At 28.7% G+C, this 19,024-nt stretch overlaps 1 protein-coding gene and 1 long non-coding RNA gene across 6 annotated transcripts in view; one reads left to right on the forward strand and one right to left on the reverse strand.

Moving 5' to 3' along the window:
* LOC142327604 (uncharacterized) overlaps nt 1-15,841 on the reverse strand; it is a 571,970-nt gene extending 556,129 nt beyond the window's left edge. For both annotated transcript variants that reach the window (XR_012757026.1, XR_012757027.1), the window contains exon 1: nt 15,738-15,841. This is a non-coding gene — a long non-coding RNA (uncharacterized LOC142327604). The remainder of the gene's footprint in view (nt 1-15,737) is intronic.
* LOC142327601 (uncharacterized) overlaps nt 1-19,024 on the forward strand; it is a 342,500-nt gene that overhangs the window by 20,837 nt on the left and 302,639 nt on the right. For 3 of the 4 annotated variants that reach the window (XM_075370799.1, XM_075370800.1, XM_075370798.1), the window contains exon 1: nt 9,137-9,263. The exons of the other annotated variant lie outside the window; for it this stretch is intronic. The gene's annotated coding sequence lies outside the window, so the exon portion shown is untranslated. Of the gene's footprint in view, nt 1-9,136; nt 9,264-19,024 lie in introns of those variants that run through there. 4 annotated transcript variants of the gene reach the window in all.

A 19,024-nucleotide genomic window follows, 5' to 3' on the forward strand; every position in this document is an offset into this window, starting at 1 on the left:
CGTCTAATTTACTGAAAAAACATATTACTCCTAACTGGTTCGGCTTCCGGAGTGGTCATTCTATTATAGAACAAATTCATAAAACTTTTAATGTCTTCAACAAGTATTTAGAAGGAATGAAATATTGTTTGAAGCATTTCTTGGTGTCCAAAAAGCCTTTGATCAGGTCCGGTTGCCTGATTTACTTTATAAGCTGAAATCGAGTTTGCCTCAACCAATTTACTTTGTCCTACGTAACAACCTTAGTAATTGTTTTTTTTTTGGGTGAAACATAATCACGAATTATCTGAGTATGACATTCAGTCTAACGTTCCTCAATGCTAGTTCTTGGACCGATTTTGTATTCTATCTTCACTGCAGACCTTCCAACTTCCGAAATGTCACTGTTGCTTCGTTTCTTGATGACACGGCGATCTTGGCGATCGATGATGACTCAATGCTATCCACAGATAAATTACAATCTGGGTTGGTTCTCGTCGTTAACAGGTGGCTAACTAAGTGAAAAATAAAAATTAATCTATTGATTGCCCACGAGTTCAACTGAATGATATTTATCCCGCTTCTAACGACGTAAAGTATCTAGAAAACAGCTGAACAAGTTTAAACAGATATACTGTTTGTTAGGCAGGAGGTCTCAGTTGTCAATTATCTAACAAACAGTTATTGTTCAAAGTACTTCTGAATCCGATATGGACTATAGTATCTAGATATGGGGAAAAATATGCAAAAGCAACGTTGACATAATCAAGCGGTTACAGATTAAATAAATTTGTAGCAAACTAGAGGCGCCATGGTTTGTGACGTCAGCGAGGTGCATGAGTATCTGGGGTTGTCCTAAGTTGATGAGAAATTCAGATTCAGTTAGTAATATAAATTATGGCTTAACGATCATGAAAACTATCTGGCTGTATTGAATAAGAGTGAGGATATTAGACGCTTGAAATTACACCACGTCTTGGATCTAAGAGATAACGTGTGATATCTAGATTAGGGATTCTTCCCTCAAGTACTGTTGTCCTTCGACCAGTCATTTATTTTAAAATTGGTTGATTATATTTTGTTAGGTTATTACCTACTGTTCTATTATGGAGTTTTTGTTATGTTCTTTCAGAACATAACACAAAGAAGAAAAGTATTTTTCATTTTTCTCTTTGAACACGTGTATGTTGATTTTCATACAAATAACTTATACGATTGCTAATATAGATTCTTTTTGAGGGGTTCATTGGAAACTTTCTCTTTATGTCACTGATTTCTTTTAATTAACTTATAATTTCTTTTATTTGTAAATAAAGCTTTGAAGCAAAAAAAATTTTTAATGATAACAATTACACAGAGAAGCTTTAATAGTTTAATAAATTTATTAATTAAAAGATGAGATATTAAATTTAAAAAATAGACTTATTTTATAAATTTGTGAGATGGAATTGTTTTTGAATATCTTTCTGAATTTATGACGTAAGTCCTTAATCATCAGTCTAGCATTCCATCAAAGAAGATGAAATAAAAACGAACCAATTTACCGTTTCATCAAATAATAACCGTGTTTTTAAAGTACTTCAAGACGTGCCTAATTAATAACAGTGCCTACCAGCTACAGAACTGGCAAAAGGGCTGCATAATAGTTCCAGAAAAATATATTCAAAAATACCTTGTAAATGTGTTAAAATAAGTTCATTTTTAACTGTTTTCTTTTTAAAATGAAATTTCAATTTTCTCAATAAAATGAAATAAAATAAACAAAATATTACCTTGTAAATTTTAAATGTATCAATGAAAAGGTGGTGGCTAAATCAGAAATGTAAGAAAATACATAAGATTTCTAAACAAAACCTGATCGTAACCAAACCATAGCGCTTTGAAAGAATCCCACAAATCTATCATCACAAAGCTGGTCTTAAAATTAATTTAATTGTTAGATATCCACCAAATCTAATAAAAAAGGTCAGTGAACTATTTTTATCCATTTTAATTTTAATCTATGTCTCCCATATCATGTGATACAGTGGTATCATACGATTGATATAAATGAAATTGTTTCTCTAAACTTAATATCGTTTCCCTCAAATCCTTATTATTTCATAGCCCTTGCCAAATAAGTACTTTTAAAAAATATATAAAGTACAAGTACATAATAATAGCACAGTCAAAAATATCGTTAGAATTATCCATTAGAAACGGTTGAAACCAATAACAATATTGAATTCGCTTTCCTACGAATTGCTTTGTGTGCAAGAGCAACACTGCTATTTTTCTACAGGCCAAATTTACTAATGGTGTAGTCAGCACTACGTTACGTAGTAACCAATATGTCTTTACAACTTTTCTTCTTCGAATATTGATGATCTAACACTTCATTTATTTACCGATCCCGTTTTCCGAAATTTCTCGATTAGCGCTGTTACATTATGAAAATTAGTAACCGGTGAATCTGGAGATTTAACAGAAAACGGTTTTTTTCTTGTCTGTGTGTAATCACCATGCTTACGGAAGAAGTAATCAACGAGTAGTATTTGCTATTCTAAACTTAACACCACTCCGAGGCATACGGAAGGACATGCTCTAAATTGTTCAAAAGTGAGGAACACTTAATAAATGAACAACAAAGAACCAGATTCATATTTCCGTTTCAAAGTCATACACCGGCCAGACTGGCTAGAGGAAACAAACTGCACACAACGCAGGATTACCAACTTTGCAGAAAACATTACTCAAAGCGCACGGAATATAATTCCTCAATATTTCTTTTTCCTGTTTAGCCTTCGGGAATCACCGTCAGGTATTACTTCAGAGGATGAAATGTATGAGTGTAAATGAAGTGTAGTCTTGTACAGTCTCAGATCAACCGTTCCTGAGATGTGTGGTTAATTGAAACCCAACCACCAAAGAACACCGGTATCCACGATCTAGTATTCAAATCCGTATAAAAGTAACTGCATTTACTAGGATTTGAACGTTGGAACTCTCGACTTCGAAATCAGATGATTTGTGAAGACGCTTTTACCACTAGACCAACCCGGTGGGTCAGTTGTTCAATATATATTATTTTTCTGTAGACGATATAAGTGGAAATGCCAATGCATTCTAAAATAAAATACTTCGTTTTTAGTCTGAAACGAAATATTTTATACATATTTAAATATCAATAATATAATTGTATCTTGTACTTTGAATCAAATTTTTATATACTACTAATTTCTCTTAATACTTTCATATCTATAAATTAACCCATAGCACTGTTAACACAACTATCATTGTAACATCGATTAGGTAACTTCAATCAATTGAACCTTTTTATTGTACGAGTTTGGTTTTTATATGCTTATCGCTCATGTACACACTACTAGTTGTAAAAATAAATAAAAGCCTTAATTTTAACGATACGAATATATGATCAATTTAATACTTATTTATATTAACACCTCTTTTATATAATTTTATGTTAAAAATGAAGCTGCAATATATTAAGTGTAATTTTAGTAACAAAACAAACATGAATGTGTAGATATACGTCAAAGAAATTCAATGCCACTATGATATACGCACCTAAAAATTAATTATTACGCGTAAACTGAGTACAGAGATATAAATAGACAGCTTGTTAACCTAATTACTTCCTTTTTTTTAGTTTGTGGATTTAGTTACATATAATAAAGATACTATATTATTATAAAATTCTATCTTATATACACATGCCTATCTGATAGTAAATTTGACTAGTGAAAATTAATTGCGAAGGCAAAATTATTTGTTTCTAACCTACTATAAAATTAAAAATTATCTAGTATATTATAGTAACTGAATCAACATGCTCAGAATTATGTTTTAGTATAGAATAAACATTTACCTTCTTTTAAGGAAATTATAAAATATGCAATTTCTTTTCTTATTTTCACACATTTACCCTTATTTTAAATATACTTATGTTTCTTTTTTTTACATGTTTTCTATTTTTTTTTTTTTTAATTCACTTCTTTAAAAAACTATTTGTAGAGAATTCAGGAGGAAAGGGACATAATTTGGGAACGATGCTAGAGCTTGAAATAAGGAAAAAGTTTCACGTAAACATATGTCTGAACGCTTTGTTATCAAGTTACAGCTAGCATAAAATTTCGCCCGGGTTTCATTTTCTCCGGTGATATAAGGTCATACTAAAATTTTTAAGTCAAATAAAGAGGTAAACTTGATGGGATTTTATTTTTTCCCCTTAAAAAATTAACAAAAGAGGTCCCAGAATCTATCTCCCGCAGTTTTCATGATATCCAAAGTAAAACAGAAACATTTGGCAACAAAAGATACGTTTTTTTTAGGTTTTAAGTACAATAACTTTGTTAAATGATTAATAAATTTGTAAATCGTATATTCAAAACTGTAGAGAATTTAATTCTGAGAAAACTGATGTAATAAAGTTGATTATTAAAAACTATTAAAAATAAAAAAGATATCTACTTTTATTATTTAAAACAAAACAAATTAGAACTTAACAGAAAAATGTGTTACATAAAAGTTAAAAACAGTTTTATTATATTCACTAATTATAATTTTTTTTAAAAAAGAATATAACTAATTGTTACAATTCTGTGAGCAATAAACTGTTTCATTAATATAATTATGCATTTCCTAGAAAACATCAATGACATCATTCCTAATTGGGAAAAATTCACACAGGATATTCAACACATATTTTAAACTCTAAAAGATATTAATGAAGTATATGAAATGAACGTTAGGAGATATCCTTAACCCAATATTAAAAAATTTATTACGTAATAAACAACTTGTCTTTCAAAAATTATAATTGCTAAACATGTCTGCTAAACAAGTAAAAATCGTTTGGCAGTACTTTTCGGCGAACTAGAAAACTTTGGAAAAATGAGGTGTTTACAATATTTTTTGTTAACAAAAATCCATTTATTTCAAAATAGATCCAGTGTCAACCTTAAGGTAATTTGCAGAAAATACAAAGGATTTTGTTAATTACGCCCTCCTCTTTACTACTTTAACGAAGATTATTTTGCTTATTCATTATCCAACTATTTAAAAAAATAATGGTTAAAAATCTAACAAAATTCTAATCCCTTGACATCAGTTATTCTTATATAGTGGAAAAATAATATACAAAAAAGTTACATAAGATTTCTTTAACGAGGTAGATAAATGAAGTTTTATTGTAAAATTATCATTGTATGTTTAAATAAACCAAAAAGTTTAAACAATTTAAAAAAAATCTTTATTTTTCAATTCTCACAACCTATCAAAAACACTTTCTAAGAATTTATTTTGATTTTTCTACGTTTACTACGTTAAATAGTGGGGAAAAAATCCACTACAAAATGTATAACCAGTAAAATGTTAACTAAGATTTGATTTTTAGGGGTTAGGATTGAATTATCACTACATTTTATTGTTATATTATTAAAAGTTTTAAAAACCTAAACAAGTTTTGCAAAATTTTAAAAATCTATATTTTTAGCTTGGTTGGCTCTTCCACTCCCAATATTTCCCCAAAGTATTTTTTTGGTTTGCATGTATTATTACTATGCCTAGGAAGACATGAAAAAAAATCTGATGTAGGCACCACAAGACTTTCTTGTAAGCCTGTTAAATTATATAAACACTTTTTTTTTTTAAATGAAAAATACATTAAATTTTATTTCATTGTAACTTTTAATATTTTTTTTCATTTTTCTATTTTATTGTTATTATTTGATTGTTTATTGTAATTTTTTTAAAATCAGAGGTTAATAATTATTAATAAATCAATATATTTAAATTAAAAAAAACAAGTTAAAAAAAGAAGATGAAATCGGATTCTAACCGGTATGCCTTCCCCTTATAAGATCCAAATATTTCATTAATTAAACTTTGTCTATAACACTGGAGCCAATGAAAATAAGTACAACTTACGATAGATCGTTGAAAAGCTCTCAATGAGGGCTTATACTGCAGTAAAGAAAAACTCCAAACTCAAAATTTTTTGGGTGTTGGGCTTTTTGGACACTTCTGATCCGGTCGATTGCAATCAAAAGGGGAGGTGATAACTAGATGTTACAGCAATCCTAAATTTAAAATTTCAACATCCTACGGGTAATCGTTTTTGAGTAATGCGAGATACATACGTATATATGTACAGACGTCACGCCGAAACTAGTCAAAATGGATTCAGGGATGATATTTCCGTTGAAATCTGAAAACCGAAATTTTTCGCGATCGCAATACTTCCTTTACTTGGTACAAGGAAGTAAAAATCGGTTAAAAATATATAATAAATAAAAATATTACTTTGTGCGATTAATGGGGAATGGGAGAATTCTGTGTCTTTTTTTAAATTGTAAGATAAACAAGCACGTATGTACTGAGATTAATATAAAGTGGGGTTATGTTTGTAAACTTTTGAGAAAATTTTATATACGTACGTATGAACATTACCCCTACTTGTTTTTGTTTTTGGAGATTCCTGGGTCTTAAACGTCAAGAAATGCAAATAAATCCCCTACCCCATTTCTTGACTGATTGCAATACTTTTCTTCTTTCAGCAAAGCTCTAGAAAGCTATAATGCCAGGAATCTAAAACTTTTGTCTGCATTGTGCTTATTTTTAAATTATTAGAATTGGATTCATCCTTAACTAATTAGGATTCATTAGAATATTGATAGCACTCATTCATTCATAATGTCTAATAATTTTAATGTACTTTATTATTATATTACGTTTTCCTTTTTTGACCATTTTCCAATAAATTGTGTATAAAGTAAAGGCACTAAAATAAAATCAGGAATACTTTAATTTCTAATGAAAAGGAATCCGTAATGCAGTTTTTATATCCAGCTATACATTTTCATCGGATTTTTGTTACATAGAAATTTTATAAAATTTATTTAATATATCTATTGATCTATACAGACAAAATATGTGTTAACGTCAAAATTTTATAAGATTATATTACAAAAAGTAAAATTATAATTATTAAAAAATTTTTAGGTAAGTTAAAAATGCATAATTACTTAATTTTTTAAATAATTTTAGAATAAGTGATGAGCTGCCAACGAATTAATCTTGAAACAAGGAACTAGTGTGTAGTGTTGATACAAGAGGTGAATTTTTTTCGGGGGAAGGGTATTACTAATAATATTATTGAACAAAAAGTAACTTATTACTAATAAGTTATTTTTTTAACATGTCAGAATGACTTGTTAAAATTAAGCTTATTATAATAAAAAAGAATGTATGTTTTAATTTTTTTAAACTTAATCGTATTAAAAATCGTGCGCTTCGCTGCTCACCGAATCCTGTTTACGTAGTCATTACTCAATAAGGCTCGATATGCTTCAACACGAGATGTACTCAGGAACACTATTCGTATTACATAAGTAACTCTTGTATTTCGCAAGATAGTATATGCATAGCCTAATGTTATAGCATCTTCAATTGTTACACCGTACGTATCGGGTTAAATGATTCTTTTTTTGAAATTTCTACGAATTTCCTTTCTTTTAAAGGAGCTGGAAATAATAAAATATAGAAAACCTTTAAGAATAGTTAACAGTTTCAAATTTCACTGGACCATCCAGCGTCGAGTAGAGAATTCAATCTAACACGAAAAAATGTGTGGTTACTAAATATTAAATATATTTAATTACATTTTGCATATCTTATTAAACTATACAAATATTTTTCAACATATATGACAATCAATATCAACAATTATCACTTACCAATCAACTCCTATCATTATGTACGTGTACAGTTTGTATTTCTCAATTCAGACTCACCTCTTGCTGTAAGATTCTCTAAACATTAATGAATGACAATATTACTAATGGTTTCTCTCCACAAGTATTAATATTCCAGTGAAAATTTGTTAAAATATTATAATTATAATGGCTAAAGGAATTTTGGGGTCTTATTTCGAAAGCTGAGACATTTACTAAATTGGTATCGTAGCAGAAAAAATAAATCGTATTTATATTCATTGTAGTAGAGGCCGAAACAAAGCGATACAAAATATATATCCTAAGCTATACAGAATTTAATTAAAAATAATAATTAGATTATATAAAAAATAAGAGAGTATTTATTTATTTTTTTTAATTTAGAACTTTTTTAAATTTTGTATATTTTTTAATAATTTGTAAAAAGTTTTACAACACACTTCAAATACATTTTTCGTTCTTTAGGGGTACGATAATGTTTACATCTGATCTTTATTTTTCTTTTTTATAAGATTACGCGGGTCTTTTCTGTTATGAGCCTTGTACTCTTTCTTTTTTGAATTGTTTTTTCCCCAAATTCATTTATTGTGTAATCGAAGACCATCCGAACACAAGACCGGCACTTTTCCGCTCGGACATTTCGAATTTACAGTAATGCAGAACCACCTTTAGCTCATACAGTCGTATCACCAATTATAAAGGTTTTACAAGGTACTGCTTCACGGAAACTAACAAAACTTCACCTTAACTTCACAAAGAAAAGATAATAATAAATTATTATCAATATGCAAACTTCACTTACTATTTTTATTTAGACCATCCGAACGCAAACTTGCCGTACGAAGAAAAATAACTCATAAAGTACTATGCTGCCCACTTAAATCACATACATTTATTATATTCTAAATATTTAACTAACTAAAACTAATCTAAATAAAATACTTCGAATAACAGAACATTATTATGGAATCACATTAATTATTGTGTACACAACATATTGTAAGAAACCAGTATAACGGAGTTATTCAAATTAAGAAGAAAGAAAGAGAAAATAATAATGAAAAGAAGAAGAAAGAATGAACTAAAATATATTGTTTTCCCGGTGTAACAAGTCCCTTTAATAATTTGTTCTTAGTAATAAAAGACAATGACAACTCAAAAAGCTGTTGTTCCACCAGAAGGGTTACCGGAACGGAATAAAAATTTATGTGAAAACGTAAGGGCACGAACGATGAAAGTTATTAAGCTTCAACAGTTAAGGGATGAGGCGGGTACTGGATCTGCAAGCCAATAATTATACTGCCAGAGATTAATACTGCCAATAGTTATACTGCCAGAGATTAGCGGAGAGAGTCAATAGTTCGGCGAGGGCGTGTTCGGCGGAGAAATAAAAACAAACCAACTATAGTGATAACAAACGATAACACAGTAGTGTTATAACGACTTCGACGCATTTGCGATTACAGCGGTATCAGTAAGCGAGTACTAACAAATGAAGAGTGCGTCACGAGTACTCCAGTGTGGACAATGGGGAATGCAAGGAATTGTTCGGTGAGTTATTGGTAAACAGTATTAAAAGTCATTGTATTATAGTCATTCATAAAGTGTAGGATAGTTCTATTGTAAACAGTAAAAGTAATATTTACAGAAATTGAATTGTTTGAACTTTAAACTTTTCTAGTGTTATTTTGTTCTTAATGCAATATTAGGTTCTAGCGGTCATTACAACGTTTTTAGTAAATTGGGCAGTATTCTGGTTTTTATAATTTAACTGTCATTAAACAAATCTTGTTATTTTTATATGAATTACTATTCTGTATGTTATATCTATTTATTATCATTATTATTATTATTTGTATTACTATTTTTATTATTTATTTTGTTTATATGTCTCTAGAGTAATAAATTGTATTTAAAGAAATTTCTAGTTTGTTAATCTATCGATATTCTGGTCGACCGCGAACACGCAACGATATTAACATTGCGTACAAGTAGACAATATCATATCTTATCTGTAAGCCATAATAATGGTAATAGTAATATTATTTAAAATTGTTTAAGTAAAATTATTTATCACTGACATTAATTAATTATTTAATATGATAATTTTAACGATATTACATCATCATTTTATAAAAAATTCGCGAGAAAAAAAAAACAGGTTGCGTGGCACATAACAGAAAAGACCTGATTATATTTTGTAATTATTAGAACAGATTACTTTAATTAAATTAGTCGTAGTTCTGTAAGTTAAACAGCAATAAGTAATAATACAAATAAATAAAAATATTGTTATAAATAACGATATAAAAATGTCTTTATCAAAAATAACATAATTATAAATAAGTAAGGAAATATAATAACACTACGCCATTTCTTGACATAAAATACTTTTTACTTAAAAAAAATTACATTGAAATATGATAACTATTAGGAAAAGAAAAAGGTTGTGAACGAAAGAAAATTACACAGGAAATCTAACGCTATCTGGTTCTCGTTTATTAAACCACAAGTTAAGCCATTATAATATTATATCTTTTACTACAAAATCTTCTTCATTAAATAAATATAGTTATATATAATATATGTATTATTATGTTTCTCCGAAAATAGGTGTTTATTTAATTACCAATAACGGTTGTTTTAAAAGAAAATGTATAGTTACGTATTATATGAGTAATTATTTAGAAAAAATATTATTTTGCATAAATAATACATAAATAATTTTTAATTAAATAACTATTAAATTTTAAATTAAAATTAAGTAAATTTAAAAATAAAAATTGTTTACTAAAAACTGAGTAAAAATGTTGATACTTTATCGTCTCTCCTACCCCAAAAGTTTGCAAGTTTTTCACCTGGAAATAACTCAAAATAGCAGGAAATATTGATATTAACAATAACCAGGTTGAAAATAACCGAATAACCCTACAACACACTAACCATACTCTTTTATACCGGTCATTTTAAACATTCTCCATATTAACATATTTTAGAAATTAAAAATATAAGCATCATTGCTTATAATTATAAATATAATCAACCAAACTTAGGCTACACTTGCTAACCTCGACTAATTAACAGTAATGTTTTGATTATTTAAATAAAAAATAATTGTAATAATTACTGAACTTATTATTTAAATACTCAAAACATTATTGTTAATTAGTCAAGGTTAGCGAGCGAAGCGACCGTAGGTAAGTTTGGTAAAATCATATTTATAAAATAAATTAATATAAATGGTAATATAAACTGTTGTATCTGGCTATTCAGTTATTTTACTAACCTGGTTATTGTTAATATAAATATTTCTTGCTATTTTGAGTTATTACCAGGTGAAAAACTTTCCAATTTTTAGGGAGGGGGGGGGGAGAAACAAAAAATACGAAAATGTTATCGGGTTTGTTTCGGTTTAATAAAATCTGTTTTGTATCATTTTTCTAATTTTTTTTTTGGTGTGCGATAAACGCTTTCGCGTTATCATCGCCCGGTACCATTTTTTAGACACGACAAAATAATAAAGTTTAAAAATAATAATAAAAAAATTAAAAAACTCCTTTGTCCTCATTGTAAATTGCATACGTTTATCTATGCGTGTGGCTGTACAAATTCATCCGACATGTTTTAGTGTACGAACTTTACATTGTTTTTATATAAAATTTTTTCGAAAAAATATTTATTTGTAAAATGAAGCAAATTATGAAAGTAATAAAGTAATTATAAATAAAGTAATTTTTGTATTTAACTATTTATATATTGCTTATAGTAGATAAAAGAGGAGAGTGGAAGAAGTGTTAGGAGAAGACCAATTTGGTTTCAGGAAAAGTATAGTGACAAGGGAAGCAATTTTAGGCCTCAGATTAATAGTAGAAGGAAGATTAAAGAAAAACAAACCAACATACTTGGCGTTTATAGACCTAGAAAAGGCTTTCGATAACGTAGACTGGAATAAAATGTTCAGCATTTTAAAAAAATTAGGGTTCAAATACAGAGATAGAAGAACAATTGCTAACATGTACAGGAACCAAACAGCAACAATAACAATTGAAGATCATAAGAAAGAAGCCCTAATAAGAAAGGGAGTCCGACAAGGATGTTCCCTATCTCCGTTACTTTTTAATCTTTACATGGAACTAGCAGTTAATGATGTTAAAGAACAATTTAGATTCGGAGTAACAGTACAAGGTGAAAAGATAAAGATGCTACGATTTGCTGATGATATAGTAATTCTAGCCGAGAGTAAAAAGGATTTAAAAGAAACAATGAACGGCATAGATGAAGTCCTACGCAAGAACTATCGCATGAAAATAAACAAGAACAAAACAAAAGTAATGAAATGTAGTAGAAATAACAAAGATGGACCGCTGAATGTGAAAATAGGAGGAGAAAAGATTATGGAGGTAGAAGAATTTTGTTATTTGGGAAGTAAAATTACTAAAGATGGACGACACAGGAGCGATATAAAATGCCGAATAGCACAAGCTAAACGAGCCTTCAGTAAGAAATATAATTTGTTTACATCAAAAATTAATTTAAATGTCAGGAAAAGATTTTTGAAAGTGTATGTTTGGAGTGTCGCTTTATATGGAAGTGAAACTTAGACAATCGGAGTATCTGAGAAGAAAAGATTAGAAGCTTTTGAAATGTGGTGCTATAGGAGAATGTTAAAAATCAGATGGGTGGATAAAGTGACAAATGAAGAGGTATTGCGGCAAATAGATGAAGAAAGAAGCATTTGGAAAAATATAGTTAAAAGAAGAGACAGACTTATAGGCCACATATTAAGGCATCCTGGAATAGTCGCTTTAATATTGGAAGGACAGGTAGAAGGGAAAAATTGTGTAGGCAGGCCACGTTTGGAGTATGTAAAACAAATTGTTGGGGATGTAGGATGTAGAGGGTATACTGAAATGAAACGACTAGCACTAGATAGGGAATCTTGGAGAGCTGCATCAAACCAGTCAAATGACTGAAGACAAAAAAAAAAAGTAGATAAAAATATGCGTATTACATTTATTATTATTAACAATAATAAAATTTTAAATATTCTAACTATTTTTCATACTCTCTATTCCCCCCCCCCCCTATACTGCTTCCCTCACTCACTCACTCTCTCTCATATCATGCTTATAACACAATTTTTGAAAAAAATGTTATTTTTAAGCTCGATGAAACATTAGACAAATACATAAGTTCAGGTGGGTCATACGTTGATCTAAAACCAAAAAAAAAAATTGAAAAAGTAAAATTATGAACTTGCACTATGAAAAAAATATTCAAAGTAGGACCTCTGTTTGTGAAAGAAAAACTACTTAAGAAATATAATGAAATTTTACTCCAACGTAAAGATTTAGAAACGGACCTAAATATTTTGTTTACCAGAACGTTCTTTTTGATTTAATAAAGTATAGACTAAAAGAAAATTTTCATTAAGGTTTTTGATTATAGATTATACCCAAATTAAATTTTAAAAAAATATTTTAGGTATCGATTCTTGAGGCTTGAAAATTATTTTTGTCAGAATTCAAAATTATTAATTTTCAAGTTTTACAAAAACATACAAAATGATAAAATCTACACTGAAAACACAAAAACATAATATTTATTTTGTAAATTTCTATTTTAAAAAAGGCTTAAAAATTAAAATCAACAACTACAACACATTTTGCACCCTTTGAACTGGCGGAAATTACAAAATTTCAAAATAAAGAAAAATTGTATTCAGTAAATTATTTCGTAAAGTAATGCAACATTTTTGTATTAAATTATTTTACTTTTTAGTAAATTTTTTTTAGCGGTTCCATAATTTTGTAAAGTCTATTTTATTTTAAATTTGGTAAATCTGTTTTAATTTAAACATGTATGTATGTATTTAAACAGAAAACTAATAACACAGTTGTAATACTCTCCTGGCATTGGCTATTTATTTTTACATAGTGGAAAATTATCCCGACGGGTTAATCTAGCGATTAAACTTGTCATCAAAAAGTCAGCTGATTTTCGAAGTCGAAAGTTCTAAGGGTCGACTTTTGTGTAAGCAGTTGCTTTTATAGAGATTTGAATGATAGACTATGGATACCGATGTTTTTTTTGATGAACATTATCCTCACGTCTCAGGAGTGGACCTGAGTCTGTTCCAGACTATATGTCTACAGATATATTTATTCTTACGTTGTACAACATCTGCAACCGTCAGGACTAGCAAGCGGGTAGTAACAATTGCATTTGCTTATAAACACACACCCAGATCCGACAGCAGCTAGAAAACCGGTTGGAGAAAAACGAAACCCAATGGAAAAGTAATGATACGTTAAAAAAGTAACCAAGATTTATTATCTTTTTCGGGAAGTAATTTATGATGAAGTTTTATTGTAAAATTATCATTATAAATAAATAATTACCACCGTTAGCATAATCAATACAATTTAAATAAAATAAAAAAAGTTTAAAAATTCAAAAACGCGATATTTTTAATTTTTTGTGTCCTTATCTCCAAAATTGGCTTCCAAAAAATGTAAAAATTTTTTTACGTTTACTATGTTAAATGGAAGAAACTAACAAAAATTCTAAAAAATGTACAACCAATAAAAAAATTTAATTAAGATTTTTTTCATGCTGGTGGGGGAAGAATTATTTCGAAATTTTCTTGTAATATTATTCAAAAACTTTAACATTTTAATAATATTAAAAATTTAAATAAAACAAAGTTTTCGAAGAATTGTTATTTTTAAGCTTTGATTGATTGATTCCCCCATAAAATTGCCCTGAAAGTATTTTTTTTTTTTTTTTTTTTTTTTTTTTGGTCACTTGCACTAATACTATTCCTACGAAGACTTAAACAACAAAAAAACCGATTCGGTTAAAAAATATGCAGTAGAAGAAAGTTAGCTTTATCAATTTTTGTGGAAGGAGAAATTTCGGGACAAATCTTTTTAAGATAAGCATATACGCAAGTACTGAACTTAATATAAAAAGGGGCTATATTTGTAAAATCTTTAGAAAATTGACCCCAATATTTTACCAACAAATTGAACCACATTCAAGTACAAGAATCTGTAGAAAATTTCATCAACATCGGTTGATGTTTATTAAGCTTCAACATGCCAACACATGTAAATACGTACATACGTACGTATAAAAATTTCTCCCTATTTTTGTTTTTTAAGTTCCCGGGTCATGAAAAATCGAGAAATTAAAAAACCCATACTTCATTTTTTGACTGATTTCTTGGCTTTCCTTCTTCCAGTACACTCTAGAGCTATGATGCAAGAATAGTAAAAGTGCCAACTGTATAAAAAAAAGGTGGTTTGCAAGAAAAGTAAAATAATGTTCAGATATCCGTAAAAGAAAGGCACAAAAAGTTTCTGTAAGCAATATTATTTAAGATTCATAATTGAAATCATGTATATCATATTATTTATTTTTATTTAAGTTTTACAACCAATTTTTTGTGATAATTTTTCAATACACTAATGAGTTGAGGATGGTTTAACGTATGTATAATTACGATTCTTCAAATTGTCTACGTAAACGTGCAATTTTTATAAAAAAAGAAAAAAATTTTTAACGAAAAACCAAAAGAATTTTCTCTTCAAAATCAAAAAAGTAATTATGAAGATTCAGTATTTTTTCATGAGTAAGGCGGATACTTAAATAAAAACATGCAGATCGAATTGAAACTAATGTTTTTTGTTTTCTGTTTAGTAACTATACTGTACAACGTATATTATGAGATAATAATAAATATTGAAATAACAGATTTATGTTGTATACTAAAATTTACTGCAAGATGTCTCCAGGAGTTTTTTATTTCTTCTTAAATTCGGTTATATTTTATTTGAATTTTACATTACACGTTGTGAATTTTACGCAGTATTAATTCAGTAAACATATACGAGTACAATGTAATACCGCAATCTAACTGACATAACCTTTCCACAACATTACGTTTAAAATAATAAGGGAAACCTTTAAACATAAAATAAATTACTAAACAAAGTAGAAATAAATAAAAATTAAACTCACCTGATAAAGTATATGCGTAACAAACTAGATACGAATAATTAAAGTCGCACATAAAAAGCAAATAACTTATGACATTATTATACAATCAACTGGAACGACGCTATTTATACACGTTGAATGAATCTTTCAAACTATGTATGCGTTAACGCTCTCTACTCTAGAGAGTAGTAACTAAAAATCAACATAAGAACGTTAATCCTTTTCAGTCATGTAGTATTTGTTACATTATTGGTAGTTAGCATTAACAAGCATCCATATTTGTTATTAATACTCGTTTAGTTCTGTGTATTTTCTGTTCTAGTTAACGTAGCACTATCACGTAATTGTAAAATTTACAGTACAGTACACATTGCTGATTAATGGTGTTTATTTTTGCATTAAATACCAATAATATACGATTAAAATGTTATACTAAATAGAAAAAATATATAAAAAAAACCCAGCCCTTATACCTGAACTGAAGCTGTGTATATAATGCATTGTTCCAAAAGAGAAAAAAATTTATGTGAACCACATGATTTCCTTGTACACCTATTATATTACAGATAAAAGTTTTTTTTTAAATCAGAGGTTAATAAATATAAGTAAATCAATATATTTAAATAAAAAATTATTTATTTATTTATTTTAAATATATTTATTTGAAGTCGGATTCAAACCAATGTGCCTTCCCCATATAAGATCCAAATAATTCATTAATTAAAATTTCATTTGGTTATATCTTTGGAACCAATGAAAATAAATATCACTTATGATACATCGTTGAAAAGCTTTCAGTGGGGGCTGATTATTGCAGTTAAGAAAAAGTCCAAAATTCAAATCGTTTTGGATTTTGGGCTTTTTAGACAACTTTGGTCCAGTCGATTGCAATCAAAGGGGAGGTGCAAACCTAGATGTTACAACAATCCTAAATCCAAGATTTCAACATTCTACGGCTCATATTTGTTGAGTTATGCAAAATATATACGTGCGTACATACCTACAGACGTCACGCCGAAACTAGTCAAAATGGATTCAGGGAAGGTCAAAATGGATATTTCCGTTAAAATCTGAAAACGGACATTTTTCGCTATCACAATACTTTCTTTACTTCTTGCAAAGGAAGTACAAATGTATTCATTGGTTTCATTGATTGCTTTACTCTTATCTGTTCAAATTTTCTCCTAGGTTTTGCCCATATGAAGACCAAGAAGAGTAACCTTCTCGAAGAGTAATGATGCTATATGTACATTTAGTTCCAGTGATGAATAAAATTAAAACGATATCATAGGATTGAATGTCACCTTCACTTTGATGGGCGTGAACACTGTTAAGCGATTTGATTCGATAAGAAGGCAAACAGGAAACTAGTTTAGTCCTTATATCCCTTAAAATGCTCTGTATAAGATATTTTTTAATCTTTATAAAAATTTGTTTTTTTTTCGGGGAGGGACTTCTGACTTATATAGAGTCACGTAAAAAGGAGTATGGTTATGGAACTTACAAATAATTTAGCCGATATAAAAAAAACTTCTTTGTTTTCGACTTTGTTGAATTTTTATTAAACGATTATGGATTATTAAATATTTATTACCACTAATAATAGTATATTTTTACTTACCTGGTATCATAGCTCTAGAGCTATGCTGCAAGAAGGAAAGTATGGTATTCATTAAAAAAATATGGTATGGGTTTTTTTGCATTTCTCGAAGTTTCATGACGCAGGGACCCAATAAAAAAACAAAAAAACGGGGATAATTTTCGTACATACGTACTTAGGTACGAACGTAAGTACGTATGATGACATATTTGAAGCTTAATAACTCTTGAGTGGAATAACCCATTTTGATTAAATGTTGTATGTAGACTGACATATATAGAACGATTTGTTGGTAAAAGTTTGGGGTCAATACCTCCAAGGCGTTGAATAGTTTTTTTGGGGTCAATTTTTTAATTATTTTATAAACTCTGCTTTATATTAAGCTCAGTATATGCGAACATTCTTATCTTACTGTTTAAAAAAAGACTTTCCTTCCAAATTCTCCTCTTCCCCAAAAGTCTGCCTATATTGAGGGCAATGTTGAAAATGCGGAAGCCGATCAATTTTAAAAATCATTTTAAAAACTTTTTTTTTTTAATTATTTAAACTTTTAGAATTAATATTACAATAAAATTTCATCATAAATCATTCCTCTCCCAAAAATACATCTCAAAAAAATTTCTATTGGTTGTAAATTTTTCAGCGAATTTTTTTTAGTTTCTTTATCTAGCTAGATGAAATTAGCAACCGTTTGGAGTGACTTACCACCTCGTAATCAGCTGTAGGTGCACCGGTAATCTTTTCTGAGAGTAGTATAATTTCCCCAGGGCATTCTGACGCCTGAGATGTGTTGAAGGTATATTAGGTAGTACTGGAAGCCATCTAACTGGAGTAGAGGAAACTGTACGAGTAATTGTTCTCATGATTCTATTTAACTCAATATCCAACTTACCCCTATGGCAGCTATTCAACATATAGGTGTACACTATTAGACCGCAGAACTGGCTAAAGCTAATGATGATGCTCGAAGTACCCTTGCATCTGTTCCCCAGGTATTTCCAGCCAGCTTATAAATTACGTTACCTCGAGCACTCAATTTTACAGCAGTATTCATAACACATTTCTTGTAGGCCGGGGTTCATGGCATCACGCCATGGTATTTCAGTGTTGGATTGAGTCGCATTTTTTCCCCATATTATGTACGCCTAATATCTCATTAATTTTGTAAATAAATATATACATATTTATTATGTTAATGATTTTTATACGGGCATTATACATTTGGTTTTTTTTAATCATTTTTTAAGTTATATAAGATTAAAAAAAGGATTTATTATTACATCCAGAATTTTTATCTGGAATGATTATTAGATTTAATAACTAATTACTAATTTCTCGAATGGCAATCGGTAAATAAGGAAAAATATTTATAAGATGAAAAGAGTCCTTCACGCGGTATTTTATATTTCTCAGCATCCTTTTTTTTGAATTCTAAAAATATTTATTATAAACATATGTTTCTAAAATTCTGTGCGAATGCAGAATGAATTAATATTATTATTTTTTGAATATCACACTAAATTAAGGGTTTGTGAGACGATATCTTTAATTTTAATTTTTTTTATTTGTCACCAAATTCAAAAATGGTAAATTTAAAGAAGAATTAAATACTGTTACTTTAAGTGCCTCCAAAGACATTTTTACTTCCTTAAATGAAGTGAAAGGAGTATTGCGATCGCGAAAAATTTTTCAGATTTCAATGGTACTA

The sequence above is a fragment of the Lycorma delicatula genome, chromosome 7, assembly GCF_047948215.1.
Source record: "Lycorma delicatula isolate Av1 chromosome 7, ASM4794821v1, whole genome shotgun sequence".
In the NCBI taxonomy this organism is placed as follows: domain Eukaryota; kingdom Metazoa; phylum Arthropoda; class Insecta; order Hemiptera; family Fulgoridae; genus Lycorma; species Lycorma delicatula.